Source organism: Myotis yumanensis, unplaced genomic scaffold (assembly GCF_028538775.1).
Source record: "Myotis yumanensis isolate MYYU_CA2020_CCGP unplaced genomic scaffold, mMyoYum1.0.hap1 SCAF_20, whole genome shotgun sequence".
In the NCBI taxonomy this organism is placed as follows: domain Eukaryota; kingdom Metazoa; phylum Chordata; class Mammalia; order Chiroptera; family Vespertilionidae; genus Myotis; species Myotis yumanensis.
The window spans coordinates 6,264,203-6,280,076 of record NW_027223771.1 but is presented as its reverse complement, the minus strand read 5'-3'; the positions used below and the strand labels follow the sequence as shown (position 1 = coordinate 6,280,076).

The 15,874-nt window shown below is 47.8% G+C and overlaps 1 protein-coding gene across 1 annotated transcript in view; it reads left to right on the top strand.

Annotated features, from left to right (window-relative positions):
* Positions 1 to 252: 252 nt before the first annotated feature.
* The window catches only part of SV2B (synaptic vesicle glycoprotein 2B), a 53,081-nt gene continuing 37,459 nt past the window's right edge, over positions 253 to 15,874 (top strand). The window contains exons 1-2 of the mRNA XM_070400344.1: positions 253 to 327; positions 1,271 to 1,385. The gene's annotated coding sequence lies outside the window, so the exon portion shown is untranslated. The remainder of the gene's footprint in view (positions 328 to 1,270; positions 1,386 to 15,874) is intronic.

Here is a 15,874-nt window from a genome sequence, read left to right as displayed (position 1 = left end):
ATGCATAGTTTTAGGTAGGAAAGAGTCCAAGTCACATTGACATTTTAAGAAATGAGTCTGGGGTCCTAGCCGGTGTGGCTCAGTGGATAGAGCATGGGCCTGTGGGCTGAAGAGTCCCCGGTTCGATTCCAGTCAAGGGCACACGCCCAGGTTGCCGGCTCCATCCCCAGTAGGGGGCGTGCAAGAGGCAGCCGATCCATGATTCTCTCTCATCACTGATGATTCTGTCTCTCTCTCCCTCTCCCTTCCTCTCAGAAATCAATAAAAATATATTAAAAAGAAATGAGTCGGAGAAGCTGAGCAGTTGAAGCCCTGCAGGTGGTCCAGGTGAGAGAAGGTGGGGCCTGGATAGTGGCGAGTGGAAATGAAGACCCTGTGATGGTAGGGTGTGCTGGCTGGGGAAGACGGGAGGGTCTGGCAGGAGCCGGCTGCATCTGGGCACTTTTGGAAAGGAATGTGCTTCCACACGCTGGAGAAGGCCAGGGACCTGAGGGATGCGGTTTGATTTTTCCCCTCTGAGTTTCCAGTGTCATTTCGTTGCTTCTCGCTGCCTCCTAGAAGGAGCCTTGCTCCTAAAGAGAGAACCTTTCAGTTGAATTTGCTGGTCTCTTTCGTGGGTGGAGGTGGGGGAGTGGGGTTGGAAAGGAGGGAGACTTTGTTGAATGCATTTATCCCCCACCACTTCCTCCTTCCCTCCACTCCCCAAGCAGGTTATTTTCCTGTTTCCTTGTGCATTTGAAAGGACAGAGGGATTTAATGAGTTCCATTAGCAAAGATGCTTTGGGGGGGATGGGGCCATGGGAGGATCTTTCTTCCCCAGAATTTGAGTCCTGTCCTCTGATGACATGTCTTAGTTGGGAGATGGTGAATGGGGACCCAAGAGGGACCCAAGAGAGATGACTACCATCATCAACTGCTTAAGTTGATTTCAATGCATAAGGAAAATTCTCGGAAACTCGAGCAATAGGAAGTTTAACATCCATGGGGCTGCCAATGCGGAAAGCCTGGACCCCTGGTGGGTCCCTTTTGCAGGCACGCCGCCCGGCATCAGAAGGGGATTTAGCAGCGGAGAGCTGCCTGCCCACAGCGCAGACCGTTAAGGCTCCTGCCGGGAAGAAAGCGGGTTAGAATCTGATCCCGCAGAACAGGAGACCCAGGAGCCACCCGCACCTCCCGCCCGCCCGCCTCCCGGTGCCGTGTCGCTGCAGCGCTGCGCCAGGGCGGGGCGGGCGTCGGAGGAGGCGGCAGCGGCGTGGGCGCTGTGTTGCAGGTGTGACACCAGCGGACTCCTGCCTCTGTCGGGATCGCCAGGGCGGACGCTGCTCCTCGGGCACCCGGTGGCGGTCGCTTCCTCGTGGATTTCCGCCCGTGGACTTCCCACCCAGGTAGGGGATGGCGCTGCTCGCCCCCGTGCGTGCAGACCCGCAGGGGACGCGGGGACTGGGGGTCCCCAGGCTCGCCTGCCAGAGCTGAAACACACACTGGTACCTCTGAATGCGGGCAGTAAAGGCACAAAAGACACGGGGAGGATCGTGGAACAGCCAGGACTTGCCCTCCGCGCAAGGCTGTGCGCTTTTGGGAAGGTGGCTCTCCCAAGGGCTGTGTTAAGCACCCTGTTAGAACTATTAGCTCGCCTAGTTTCTGCAACTTATGCTAACTCCGTTTCCCTAAGCCAGCGGCTTTGAGTTTCCATTCTATTCCTGGGAGATGGATTTTCGTCGTTGCTGTTGGTTTGTTCTTAAAAGAACAGGTGAAAAAAAACACACACACACACTCACACACCTAGTGGCTCTGGGTCCGGGTTTGCGAGTGTGCATTTCTGTATGTGGAGGGCGCCCTCCGCGGGAGTGGGAGCGGTTTCTTAGGGACACGGAGGATTTGTTTTGTAGCTGGATGTCAGCGCAAGGAAAAGAACATGATTTGTTCTGCAGGGTTGGGTGAGCAAATGCATTTAGCCAGGGAGGAGCGAGGCACTGCTGTCCCTTCCGCAGACCCGTATTAGGTATCTGCTGTCCAGCAGCCGGGCTGCTGAAACAAAACCTTTAACTGCAAATCACAGATGCAAGCTAGCTCAAAACAGGTAACTGAATGGTGCCCTGGGCTCTCACGGGGTAGGGTGGGGCGCTGGAGAATGCCTGCTCATTTTATTATTATTTTTTTTTACAAAAGGCCTGTCATGGAGGTAAATGTGGGTGGCTTTGAGGTTGAGGGAGCGGCAAGTGAGGGATGAGGTGTGTGTGTGTTTGGGGGAGATCTGGGCATTGCAGTGGTCTCTTCTATGTTTCTGCTTCCTGCCCTTCCCAGAGAGGAGCCGTGGCCGTTCTGCCCCAGCCCATGCAGTAGACACAGTACAGGCACATTCCGCATCTCTCTCGAGTCAGCAAATACTCACCGGGCAGCTGGCATATGTCAGAGGCCAGATGAATCCTTGGGGGCGCAGAGGTGACATAAACACGATCCCAACCCTAACCCGGCAGCTCACACCTGGTGGGGGCGAACACCTGTATTAGTGAACGTGGCACATTCAGTAATGCAGGTGTGAAAAGAGAGCGGTGCAAGCAGAGAGGAAGCGGGACAGTGATTATTTTTGTAAACGATGCTCTCATCAAGGAGACTTGGCATGGATTTCAGTAGGGACTGGGTCCCTCGTGTGTCTGGGACCCATATCATTGTATTACCCATCACCATCACTGCCACTGGATGGCAGGGCTTTAACAGGTCACCCCAGAGCTGGCATTTGATCAGATCCCAGAAGACACACGCAGGCTGACACCAAAGGAGGAAAGCACTCAATGCAGGTCAGGCTATGCTTTTTGTTATATATATATATTTTTTAAAGCGGATTGTTTTCCTAACTCCCAGGACCAGGAAGGTTTTGAAGCAGTACTTCACCAAAGCAGGGATTCTGGAAAATTCTGGGGAGGTCTCAGAGCAGGTGAACTGATTTTTTTCCCCCCTGGGGTCCCTGACCTATCTGCATGGCCCAGCCCAGTTCAGAAGGAAAGCTCTGACGTTGACTCTGAGTGGGTGGAATAAAGGGAAGCTAAAGCTGGTACGAGTGGTCTCCTCTGAGAGATGAAAATCCAGTCTCACGGATGTTTCGTCCTGGACAAAAGCTGTGGTGGGCAATGAAAAATGATAGAACGAAGAGCTCTTGTGTCATGCATGTTTGCCAGCGATGCGCATCACATGCATTTTGTCACCTAAATCATCCGGAAGGTATTTGAAAAGCTGGCTGGCACAGTGCAGGGAGTGTGGACTTTTGATGATCAGACAGACTGAGGTGAGAATCTTGGGAAAGTTATGTAGCTCTCTTTGAGTTTTGGTTTCCTGATCTGTAAAATGGAGATAGCAATAGGTTGTTATAATAATGAAATAGTAGGTGCTTAAAAATATTTGTTCATTGTGAAATAATTGTCAGATATAAATTGCTTGGCACAAGCAGGTGCTCAAAAAATGGCAGTTCAGCCTGACCAGCATGGCTCAGTGGTTGAGCGTCGACCTATGAACCAGGAGGTCACGGTTCCATTCCCGGTCAGGGCACATACCCTGTTGTGGATCCAATCCCCAATGGGGGGCACGCAGGAGGCAGCTGATCAGTGATTCTCTCTCATCACTGATGTTTCTATCTCTTTCTCCCTCTCCCTGCCTCTCTGAAATCAACAAAAAAAATTTTTTTTAGTTGGCAGTTCATTCATTGAGTACCTACTATGTGTTAGATAACTGCCCTATGTAAGGGGAATACACAATTGAACTAAATAAAGCCCCTCAAAGAGCTTAACTTGTGCGTGTGTGTAAGGTATTGGACAAATAAATAAGTAACTAGAGAGTGTATTAGCCGATGATGCATTGTAATGGAGAGAAATAAAGTAAGGTAAAAGGAATTGGGAGTGCTGCCAGAGGGCAGGGTACGGATTGTTATTTTTCTAAGCAGCTTGGTCGGGGAAGGCTTTGCTGATAAGTGACATTTGACTAGACCCCTGGGGAAATGAGGGAGTGAGTCAGGCAGCTGTCTGAGAAAGAACATTCTGGGCATTTTGATTCTTTGTGGTATGTTTGTGCTTTTCCCTCCATAGCGAAAGAAAGGGTTGCCTTTATTGAATAGTTCTGCAGGTATTGTCCTTGCTAGTTATTACTTGATTTTCTTTGAGAGGAATAATAGTTTCTATGGTTATGGAAAGGTGTTGGAATCAATTGGAAATGCATAGACCTTTGGTGTACCATGGAATGCATATATATAACATGATATGATGAGTTTGTTTGAGCTTATAGGCTTAATATGAGGATTAGTTTGCTGCTCTGCCCCTTTGAGACTTTGTTCCTCCAAAGAGCATGGTTTTGGGATTTGAGAGCTCCACCCACAGGATAGATCCTGCATCCCTGTGCAGTAGGGCTACTGCAGAGTGTTTCATGGATGGAAATAGGGCCGGATGCTTGAGAACTCGGTCAAAGTTTCTGTGACATAGGGTGTGGTGAGGCTGAGTCATGGTCAGGGTGGCTGGCTGGGTGTCCCCTAGGTCACCTCAGAAGATAACGTTTACCTCTGTGAATTTACCCCACCTAAGATCTGGCTTTTAGTCTTGCTGCCTCAGAAACCCGATCTGTCTCTGTGGGTCACATGATAGTGACCTTGTTCACCTACATGCCATTCTATTGATTTGCAATGGCCGAGGCACTGTGTGGCATGGCTGGTGTGTCTCCTTCCTGCAGACTTCCCTTCATGAGAACTAAATCACAAGAAGGTTTCCTTGGTGAACATGTAATCAGGGCAGAGAGCTGAGATGCCCACTCTAAGGACTGACCACACACGTTATGGGTGATCTTGCTATTGGGACTACAGAACAAACCACCCCAAAAGTTAGTGGCTTAAGACAGCGACCATTTAATATTTTCTCACATGTCTACGGGTTGGCTGGGCAGATCTGGGTTGTGCTCGGTTGATCTCACCTGGGTATGCTCATGTGATTTTGGCCTGTTGATGGTGTGGCCGAGAACTGGCTGCTTTAGGATAGTCTCAGCTGGGGTGACTTGACTCTGCTCCATGTGGTCTCTCATCCTCCAACAAGTGAGCCCAACATGTTCAAATGTAAGGTCAGAGTCTAAGACAGAGTGGACACCTGCATGGCATTTGGGCCCAAGCTTTTAGCTGACATACTGTCACCTCATCCTTGTCTATTGACAAAAGCCAGTCACAAGGCCAGCCCAGAGTGAAGGAGTAGGGAGTAGACCCCACTTCTTCATGGGAGGAGCAACATCATCACATTACAAAGAACATGGATCCAAGAAGGGGAAGAAGTGAGGATATTTTTGCAATCTCTTTAGGCTCCTTTTTTTTTCCTGGGCTCTGTTTGAATGGACAATGCCTGCAACTCGTTTTTGTTTGTTTTTTTTTCTGTGTTTTCATGGTTGACCTACTTTAGACATATATATGTTTCTAAATATATATTTTTTGAGTTTTTTTTCAATGTGCCAGGCACATTATAGGCAGGGAAGCCAGCGGTAAAAATAACATGATCCATCTTCATGAAGCATTCATTTTAGTTGGGGGAGACAAATAATATGCAAGTAAACACATAAATGTGTAATGTCAGGTGATGAAAGAACATCAAGGAGGGGAAGGAAGATGGGGAATGCCTGGTTGAGTTGGGGTGGGGAGCTAGGGTAGAGTTGGGGGTGGGCATTTTATATAATGCATATCTGGGGGAAAGACCTTTTCAGGCAGAAGAAATAAGTGCAAAGGACCTGAGGCAATAGAACACTGGCATGTTCTGAGAACAGCAAGGAGACGAATGTAGAATTAACTGAGAGAAGGGGAGCACGGTAGTAGAAGATGACATGAGACAATTAGTGGGGAGCTAGGTAATACAGGGTCAGGTAGGGTCTTGCATAGATTTTGGCTTCTACTCTGAGATAGGAAGCCATTGGAGAATTTTAAAAAATATATTTTTATTCATTTCAGAGAGGAAGGGAGAGGGAGAGAGAGAGAGAAACATCAATGATGAGAGAGAATCATTGATTGGCTGCCTCCTGCATGCCCAACATTGGGGATCGAACCTGCAACCTGGGCATATGCCCTGACCAGGAATTGAATCATCTCTGAGCCACACTGGCTGGGCCCATTGGAGAATGGGCACAGGTTGTCATCACCTGATTTATGTTTTATAGTGATCACTTATTGAGTTTTAGACCTTAGAATAGACTCTTAAGGGGTCAAGAATGAATACAGAGAGTTTAATTATGAGACTTCTACAATGTTCCAGGTGAGAGGTGATGGCAATTTGGACCAGGGTGGATAGTGGCTGATGGTGAGAGAAGGCCAAATTCTGGATATATTTCATGATAGAGGAGATAAGACTTGCTGGTAGGTTAATTTATGAGAGACAAAAAGGAGTCAAAGATGACTCTACATATTTTGACCTGAGCAACTGGAAGGAGTGGCCCTTTACTGAGAGGGAGAAAGAATAGTTATGGGGTTCAATAGGCCATCCAATGGGAGATGTTAAGTAGGTAGTTGTATCTTCTATCTACTTAACAGAGTTGAAGCAAGGGCATATATATATTTGAGTATCATTCCCACACATTCCCATATTACTTATTTGTTTCTTTAATGAGCCAAGTCACTACCATATCACCAGTGCCCAGAATATTGCCTGGCTCATAGTATGCGCTCAATGAATTTTTATTGAATGAATGAATGGAACCATTTAATCACCAGAGGTGACTGCAAATCGTTGCTTCAGTGGATCTTGAAGTGTAACTCCCTGAAGTTCTTCCCTTTCTTTCCAAGTTCCCCTGGGAGCCTCACTGTGGATCTCTTGGTCTAAAAACAGACTTTAAATGTGAAGGCTCCAATTGCTTATATCTTACAGAAAGCAATGTGTGATGACAAGTAAGAAAGAGAAATGAGTGGAAACCAAAAAATAGCTCATACTTTCAAAAGAAAAAAAAAAGGAGACAAAATCCTCTGGAGAGAGGTGGCTGAAATTTAGGGGTGTGATGTTCTTGGTTTATTATTGTACTGCTCTTAATTTAAAAGTAAGCAGGATCAGGGGAAAATCTTGAAGAAGGGAGACATTTATTTAAATCAATTTTATGCCAAGGGGGAAAAAAATCCCTTATCTACAGCATCTGGAATAATGTGCTTCTGTTTATAAAAGGAGAGAAGTCGGCAATATAACCTTATATGAAAAGGGGAGGGCTGGAATGACTTCAACCTCAGACTTGAAGTGCTGTCCATTCCCTCCCCATAGTGTGGCTGAATATGGTGAGTGTGAGTGTGTGAGTTTTGTTTGCAAGGATATTGTGAGGGGGAGGGGAGGGGTTGCCTCTGTGTGTGTGGGGGCAATCAAGGAAAAACATGATTGAAGCCCAGAAGTATGAGAAAGATAGCAAATTGGCCTCCATTTTTAGGTGTGTGTACTAAGCCTGACCATGTAGGGCAGAGGATGAAGTAGTGGGTGCGCTATCAGACAGAACCGGGTTTGAGCTCAAGCTCCATTACTTTATGGCTGTATAAACACAAGCGATTTATTTCATATCTGTGAGCCTTGGTTTCCCCTCAGTTCTAAGATGATGGTGATGATGACGATGAAGCTGATGATGGTGGTGGTAGTAATAACACTCAAGTATTCTTCAGTTTCCTTCTTGCTTCTTGACTGGAAAATATGTCATTTCTTTTGCTTCCAGCTATGCGTAGATGCAAGAAAAGTTAATTTTGCCAGACCTCTGGGGCCTTCTTGAACCACAGATGTCTGGGTCTGGAGGTTGGCTGTTTAAGTCAGAGTTGCTTCTATTTTTTTCTTTTTTTTAAATATTTTTATTGATTTCAGAGAGGAAGGGGGAGAGAGAGAGAGAGAAACATCAGTGATGACAAAGAATCACCGATTGGCTGCCTCCTGCATGCCCCCCAATGGGGACCGAGCCCACAACCCAGGCATATGCCCTTGACCGGAATCGAACCTGGGACCCTTCAGTCCCCAGGCCAACGCTCTATCCACTGAGCCAAACCAGCCAGGGCCGGAGTTGCTTCTTATGTCAACCCCAGGTGGTACATATGTTGGCAGGAGCTCTGGGTTCCTATAACTCACCTAAGCAGTGATGGTGTGTTTTTAAAGTCTTTTTAAAACAAATATGTTTTTATTGATTTTTAGAGAGAGAGGAAGGGAGAGGGATAGGGAGATAGAAATATGGATGAGAGAGAAACCTCATGAATCAGCTGCCTCCTGCACATCCCCCACTGGGGATCAAGCCTGCAACCCAGGCATGTGCCCTGATTGGGAATTGAACTGGTGACTGGTTGGTCCCTGGGTTGATGCTCAACCATTGGGCAACATTGGCCAGGCTCAAGGTCTTTCCATGACAGAAACCTGCAAATGAAAAATGCTAAGGAGAAGGAACAGAATCTGTCCTTGGATGAATGTGCCATCCATCATCCCTGAGAGTGCAGGTTTTATTTTCACATATATTTCCTGGGCAGATTGCTTTTCAGATCCAGAACAAGTTCAAGGCAATGCAAGCACTTATCTGAAATGGTAGGGGGTCTTAGTGTTTCGGAGCTGAAGGGACCTTACAAAGCAGGGCTCTACACTCCTTACTCAGCAAAGAAGGGAGCTGAGTCTAGAGAAGGAAGTTAATGAGAGAGAGGATCAGAGCAGAGCCCAAAATCAGGTCATCTGAGGGTAGAGGTCAAGAGAGAACAGGAAAACAGAGCCGGGGTTCTCTTTCCTATTATGCTTAGCAATCCACAGCTAATTTTTACAGGCACGTGAAATCCCTCTTAGGCCCCTCAACAGCTTCCTTGGAAGAATCCTGTAGGATTTCCCCTGCTGGCTCCCAAAACCCAGGCCCAGTGAAGGCTGCTCTAATTTAGCCTGCGGCCGCTGCTCTCCTGACCTGGACAGAATCTGACTGTGGCCTCCCTCCCCATCCTGGGGGCAGCAGATGGCACTGAGGAATGTAGCCCAGCTGGCATGCAGTAGGCTCTGGGGAGAGGAAATGGCCTTGTGGGATAGCCTGCCCTGGGCAGAGTGCTGGGCCCAGGGATGGGGCGGGAGAGGTCACAGCAATGTCAGAAACTCCTGACCTTGGCCCTGAAGAGTGCAAGGGACTCAGCTCCACCCCTCCCCCAATGTTAATAAGTGATGAATGCCTTCTACCCATGGTCAATGAAAGGGCCATGGATTAAATGCAAACCCTTAAAGCAATGTCAAAGCAGTAGCTTAAAAAATTTAAAGTAATAGCCCTAGCTGGTTTGGCTCAGTGGACAGAGCATCGGCCTGTGGACTGAAGGGTCCCGGGTTCGATTCCCGGTGAAGGGCACATGCCGGGGTTGCAGGCTCGATCCCCGATGTGGGGCGTGCAGGAGGCAGCCGATCCATGATTCTCTTTCATCATTGATATTCTCTCTCCCTCTTCCTTCCTCTCCAGAATCAATAAAAATGTATTTTTTAAAAATATATTTTATTGATTTTTTACAGAGAGGAAGGGAGAGAGATAGATAGTTAGAAACATCGATGGGAGAGAAACATCGACCAGCTGCCTCCTACACATCTCCCATGGGGGATGTGCCCGCAACCCAGGTACATGCCCTTGACCGGAATTGAACCTCGGACCTTTCAGTCCGCAGGCCGATGCTCTATCCACTGAGCCAAACCGGTTTTGGCAATAAAAATATTTTTTAAAAATTAAAGTAATAGAAGATAAACTCAAGAGGAACAATGAGCCTGGTCTGGTTTGGTTCAGTGGATAGAGTGTCGGCCTGCAGACTGAAGGGTCGCAGGTTCGATTCTGGTCAAGGGCACATACCTCAGTTGCAGGCTCGGTTACTTGTGGGAGGCAATCAATTGATGTGTGTCTCACATCGATGTTTCTCTCTCTGTTTCTCCCCTTCCCTTCCACTCTGTCTAAAGATCAATGGAAAGAAATATCCTCAGGGGAGTATTAACAACAACCAAAAAAGAGGAACCATGAGGAGGTGCTGAAAGGGTCAGAAGCAACGTGGAAGTGGTGGGATGCTGAGCCATGTTCTCCCCTCACGCCCCACGATGGGTGACTTTTTTCTTCTTCTTTGGGTGGTGCCAGCCAGTCTCTGGCAAGAGAAGCTGTGCTGGGCTCCAGGCCTCACATCACAGGATTGGTGGCCTCCTGTTTTCCCAGTGGCCTCAGTTTCCTCTTCTGTGAAATGGCCACCATCAGATCTACTTTCTGGGCTTATTGAGGGGCATTTGTCAAAGAGATAACGGTTGTCTAGTGCTTGGCAGGGTACATGGCACTCAATAGGTGCTTCCCCACTGGACCAAAGCTCCCTGAGAGCTGGGAGCTTGTCTACCACTGTAGCTCTGGTGTCTAACACAGTCCCCGGCGCACAGTAGGTGCTCCTGTGAGTCATTAAACTTGGAGCACCTTAAAGAAACCTGCATATTTCAAAGGAGAAATGCTGTAACCCTGGATTGGAGAAGGAGTAAAGTGGAGGAATGTGGAGACCTTGGGGTGCTGGAGGGTTCATTGATCAGCTCGCCTAAAAAGGGTTATGGAGCAAGAATTTGCAGAAGAAGGCGGGGGTGCTTCACGTTCCTAATGTGCTTGGGATTGCTCTATATTTGGATGAGGACTCTCGTCTGAGGGTTAATCCTCTTTGTCCCGGCCATCAGCGAGGGGATTAACTGCCTTAAACTCCAAGCCTCACGGGCCCTGACAATGTGAGCTTTGCGTTGCCCAGGCCCAGGGCTTCCAGGAATCAATTTCTATCGATCCAACACACAGGGCTCCTTTGTTGTTATTTAATCCCAGCCCCTTAACACTGTGGAGGGGAGATCATTTATTTCCTGTGGCAGATTTGCGATCAGAACCCCTATCCCCGCCTTGGAGTTCTCCCCCACCCCTGCTCTGTGCTCGTCTCCAGGGAAGGGTCTGAGGGGAGGAGTTTGACTAAGTGGGAGCACTCCAGGACTGACGTTCATGCCACGTGTCTTCTGGGGAGTCTCAGTCTGTCTGTGAAAAGTCCAGCCTGCTCTGCTCCCTGGCTGACAGATGGGCTATTTAGAAACACCCCCAAAGGGGCTGAGAACCCCAACTGTTTTGTGGATTTGTGTGCTCAGCATAAGATTCACGTTCTGGAATGGGGGAAATCTGCCTGGCCCATTCCTGAGGTCACCCCGACTATGAGTCCCATCTGGAGTGAGGGAAGGGCAGTTCCTCAAAGGAAAACGGAGGACTTCTTAGCAAACGAAAGGGTCATGGTTGCTGGGTGGGCCAAGCCCACAGACAGTCCACCCCACACGGAGCTGGCTTCCCTTACGGAAATGATATTACAAAGTGTTAGCTTCGTTGGTGTCCAAGACTTTGAAAAGTCTGGCTGTATTTCCATCTTTCCTTCCATTCATTTCTAAGGGGTTCCAATTTTCATAACCCTGTCCTTGCTTGGCCTGACCTTGCCGTTTTAAGAATTAATATATGCAAAATTCAAAGATTGAGTCCCTGCTCCTCCTTAAATCCCTTTCACATCTACTTATTCAGCAGATATTTCTTAAGATATATTTTTATTGATTTCAGAGAGGAAAGGAGAGGGAGAGATAGAAACATCAATGATGAGAGAGAATCATCCGTAGGCTGCCTCCTGCACGCCCCCCTGGATTGAGCCTGCAACCCGAGCATGCGCCCTGACCGGGAATCAAATCAGTGACCTCCTGGGTCATGGGTCTGCATTCATCCCCTGAGCCACACAGGCTGGGCTCAGCAGATATTTCTTTCTTTCTTTTTTAAAAAAATTATTGATTTTTTATAGAGAGGAAGGGAGAGGGATAGAGACTTAGAAACATCGATCAGCTGCCTCCTGCACACCCCCTACTGTGGATGTGCCTGCAACCAAGGTACATGCCCTTGACCGGAATCGAACCTGGCTCTATCCAGCGAGCCAAACCGGCTAGGGCAGCAGCTATTTCTTGACTGCCCACTGTGGGAGGCATTGGAGTGAGTGGTAACTAAAGAAGACACGGCCCTTGCCTCATAATTGCTAGCTTATGTCTCACTTGGAGACCTGTAAGCGCCATTGCTGCCCATTAGGGATACCAACTTCGGTTCAAGAGAAATCAGCTTCGGTCAGTCGTTGAATCCCACTGACGAGTTATTCTGCCAAGGAACATAACATTGCCTTCTCTCTGTGCATAGAACATCTTGCAAGTTGAAGAGAGAGAGAAAAAAATCCATCTTGGGACTGAACTGCTTGCTGCTCTGCTCTCTGGAGCGCGTGGGTGGCCTTCATCTGAGGCTGTGAATGGGACCTGGCAGCCTCGCCTGCTTTGTTTGTGTGCTGGTGTTTGAACACCGGACAGCATGTTGCTCTGCTATTATCAGGTTATTTGTATAATCCCAGCAGCTGGCAACTGGGAAATGATATAATATTCAAAAGAAAAATCCAGAGATATTTGCTTAGAGAGAATAAAAAGAGGCAGAGAATGACATGTGCGGTTGCGAGGCTGTGCAGAGCGGCGGATGGCTGACTGCACTTGACAAAGGCTGGCTTGGTTCCTTGGTAGAATTCCCCATGGGACTTCCCCTGCTCGCAGTTCAGAGAAGGGTCATGCATTCTGGAAAGGAAGCCTGTCTCATTCTTTTTGTTGTTGTTATTAATCTTCACCCGAGGATATTTTTCCATTGGTTTTTTAGAGAGAGTGGAAGGGAGGGAGAGAGAGAAACATTGATGTGAGAGAGACACAGGTACGTGCCCTTGATGGGAATTGAATATGGGACCCTTCAGTCTGTGGGCTGACACTCTGTCTACTGAGCCAAACCGGCTAGGGCCTGTCTCATTCCTTTTGCACACACTGACAGAGCTGGAAAAACGGCCTCAGCCCTTGGGATCTGCTCAGGCTTGTGCTGACTGAGGGCTCATAAGTGCCATTGTGGCCTTAGCCCAAGGCCAGCACCCGAGTACAGTACAGACTTAGAAGACCAGAGCTGCACCTTTTCCCCCTTCTGTTTTTATGTTCCATGGTGGTTAGAGTGTAGACTCTGGAATCAGATTATTAGAGTGGAAACTTATCTCCTTCCTTTACCAAATATGCTTAAATATTCTGTTCCTCATTTTCTTTATCTGTAAAACAAAGGTAATATTAATCATGGTCTATAGGAGACAGTTGTTAAGAGAAATAAGTTGAGATTTATTCAGTGTTCAACAAAATGCATGGACACAGACTAGGGCCTGGGCTGTGGAGGAGCCTGCAACCGAGGTACATGCATGTTCTTGATTGGACTCAAACCCGGGACCCTTCGGTCCACAGGCCAACGCTCTATCCACTTAGCCAAACTGGCTAGGGCCTGACTTCTCTTATAGCTCCTTTGCTCCTCCCTTCAGCTCTATTTGATGGCCTTCCAAACTTTCTGCACTAGGTGATGAACCCTCTCTGGAGGAGGCCATGCCTGGGGGAGGTGAGGGGGCGGTGGCATGCTCGCTGATCCGCTTGGGGCTCCAGCTTTTACTCTTAATCCCCAGCTTCTGTCTGGCAGGCAGCAGATGGAATCCTCTGCAGGATGCTCGGCCAAGTTAGCCCACTTTTTAAGACGAAATCGGGGTCCAAAATACATACATAAAACGCTGCCACCGAGCATAGTGTTGCAGTGAGCCAAGGGTTGGCATTTCTGGGGAAACGAGCTTTTCCCAAGGGTAAGAGCTATCTTTTTTTTTAAAAAAAATATATTTTATTGATTTATTACAGAAAGGAAGGGAGAAAGAGAGTTAGAAACATCGATGAGAGAGAAACATCGATCAGCCGCCTCCTGCACACCTCCCACTGGGGATGTGCCCGCAACCAAGGTACATGCCCTTGACTGGAATCGAACCTGGGACCCTTCAGTCCAAAGGCCGACGCTCTATCCACTGAGCCAAACCGGTTACGGCTAGAGCTATCTTTAAAAAAAAAGATGCATCTTTCCCTAATTTGACAATCCCTTAGCTCTCCGGGAGGGATTACGTGGCTCAAGTAGACAAGGAAAGGAGGTGCTGGAGGTTTTATCATTTGAGATGCAAGTACAACGCTATAGTGAGAATTCATTTGTTCTCACGCTGAAATCTGGGCCGCTTGGTGACCTGCCTGAATTTAGCAAGTGACAAAGTTCCCTCCTGGCTCTGGTTGTTGTAAACTAATATAATACACAAATTGAGACTTATTCGAAGCCTTGCATTTGCAGGGGGATTTGAAATTACCCAAATTTATTAGTTTAATTAGTGAGTATTTAAAGCCAAAACTCTATAGAGATGGGGCTGGGAAATGAAATTTGTTAAAGAAACTGCCGGTGCTTGTCATCTGTAGCCAAGGGTTGAAACCCAGGGACGGAGTAGACCTTCAATTTTGATTTCTATTTCTATTGTTTTTATTTGTCTTCTGGCGTTACTCACAGTTCTTGGGTAGAATCTGTTTTTATTCCTGTCTTTCATGTCCATTCTATTCTCTCATAATTTTACTGTTTCATATTTTTCTTGGCTTGTGGAAGATGGATTCAGCAGCTGGGTGAACCGAACAGAGCACCCACGAACTGGAAGAGAAGAGAGAGAGAGGATTTGACTTAAAAATAGAAGCAAATGATGCACAGGGCAGTTTGGCTCAGCGGTCAGAGCATCAGCCGGTGAACCGAAGGGTCCAGTTTTTGATTCCGGTCAAGGGCATGTACCTCGGTTGCAGGCTGGATCCCCCTCCCTGGTCTGGGTGGGTGCAAGGGGCAACCAATCGATGTGTCTCTCTCACGTCGATGTTTCTCTCTCTCTGTCTCTCCTCTCCCTTCCACTCTCTCTAAAAATCAATGGAAAAAATATCCTCGGGTGAGGATTAACAACAATAACAACATAGAAGCAAATGAGAGCAGAACATCAGCTCTCTTGAACCACGTGGGCCCCCATTCCAACTGGGATCAGTTCCTCTATGCCACTCCCCACCCTTCTGCAACCACTTCAAGAACGAATCAAGGAAGCATCTGTCTATAGTAATCCTATTTTTTAAATTAACGCTTGTCTGTTAACTCCAGGAGTCTGACTGTATTCCCAGTATCTATCCAGTCCCCACCAGGCAAACGCCCACTATGTCAGGTCCTAGAAATATATTTCCCACGAGGCCAGGTGTGTTGTGGACGCAGGTAAGACGAGCACAGAGCCTGAATCACAGGAGCAGTTGATCAAACATGTCCTTTCTCCCTCTGTTAAGACTTAAACATGCCGAAACCGGTTTGGCTCAGTGGATAGAGCGTCAGCCTGTGGACTGAGGGGTCCCGGGTTCGATTCCGGTCAAGGGCATGTACCTGGGTTGCGGGCACATCCCCGGTGGGGGATGTGCAAGAGGCGGCTGGTCGATGTTTCTCTCTCATCGATGTTTCTAACTCTCTCTATCTCTCTCCCTTCCTCTCTGTGAAAAATCAATAAAATATATTTAAAAAAAAAAAAGACTTAAACATGATGCTCACAGATACGGTCCCTAGGCATCCTCTTAGGGATTCCACTGGGAAAGCAGGAGTGCCTGGGATTCATTTCCCAGTTGGAATCGTCTTTAACGGCTCAGCTTTCTCCTGCTGGGCCGACTTTGCTCCAACCTTATGCCTGTGGGCCACTTGGGCAGCGTCCCCTGCTTGCTCTCCGCCAGCACACTTCCTGCAGAGCTGGCTCCGCTCCCTCGCCGTCCTTTCTGCTGTTCTAGCTGCGTGTTTTGTCTCCCTGAGTCATTTCACAAAAATGGATGCCCCAGTTAAGCTGTTTTGCATCGGGGCCTCATCTTCTCCAGCCTTTTGTCTGTTCTTCGTCCTGAACTTAAAAAAATATTTATTGATTTCAGAAGGAAGGGAGAGAGATAGAAACATCAATGATGAGAGAGGATCACTGATCAGCTGTCTCTTG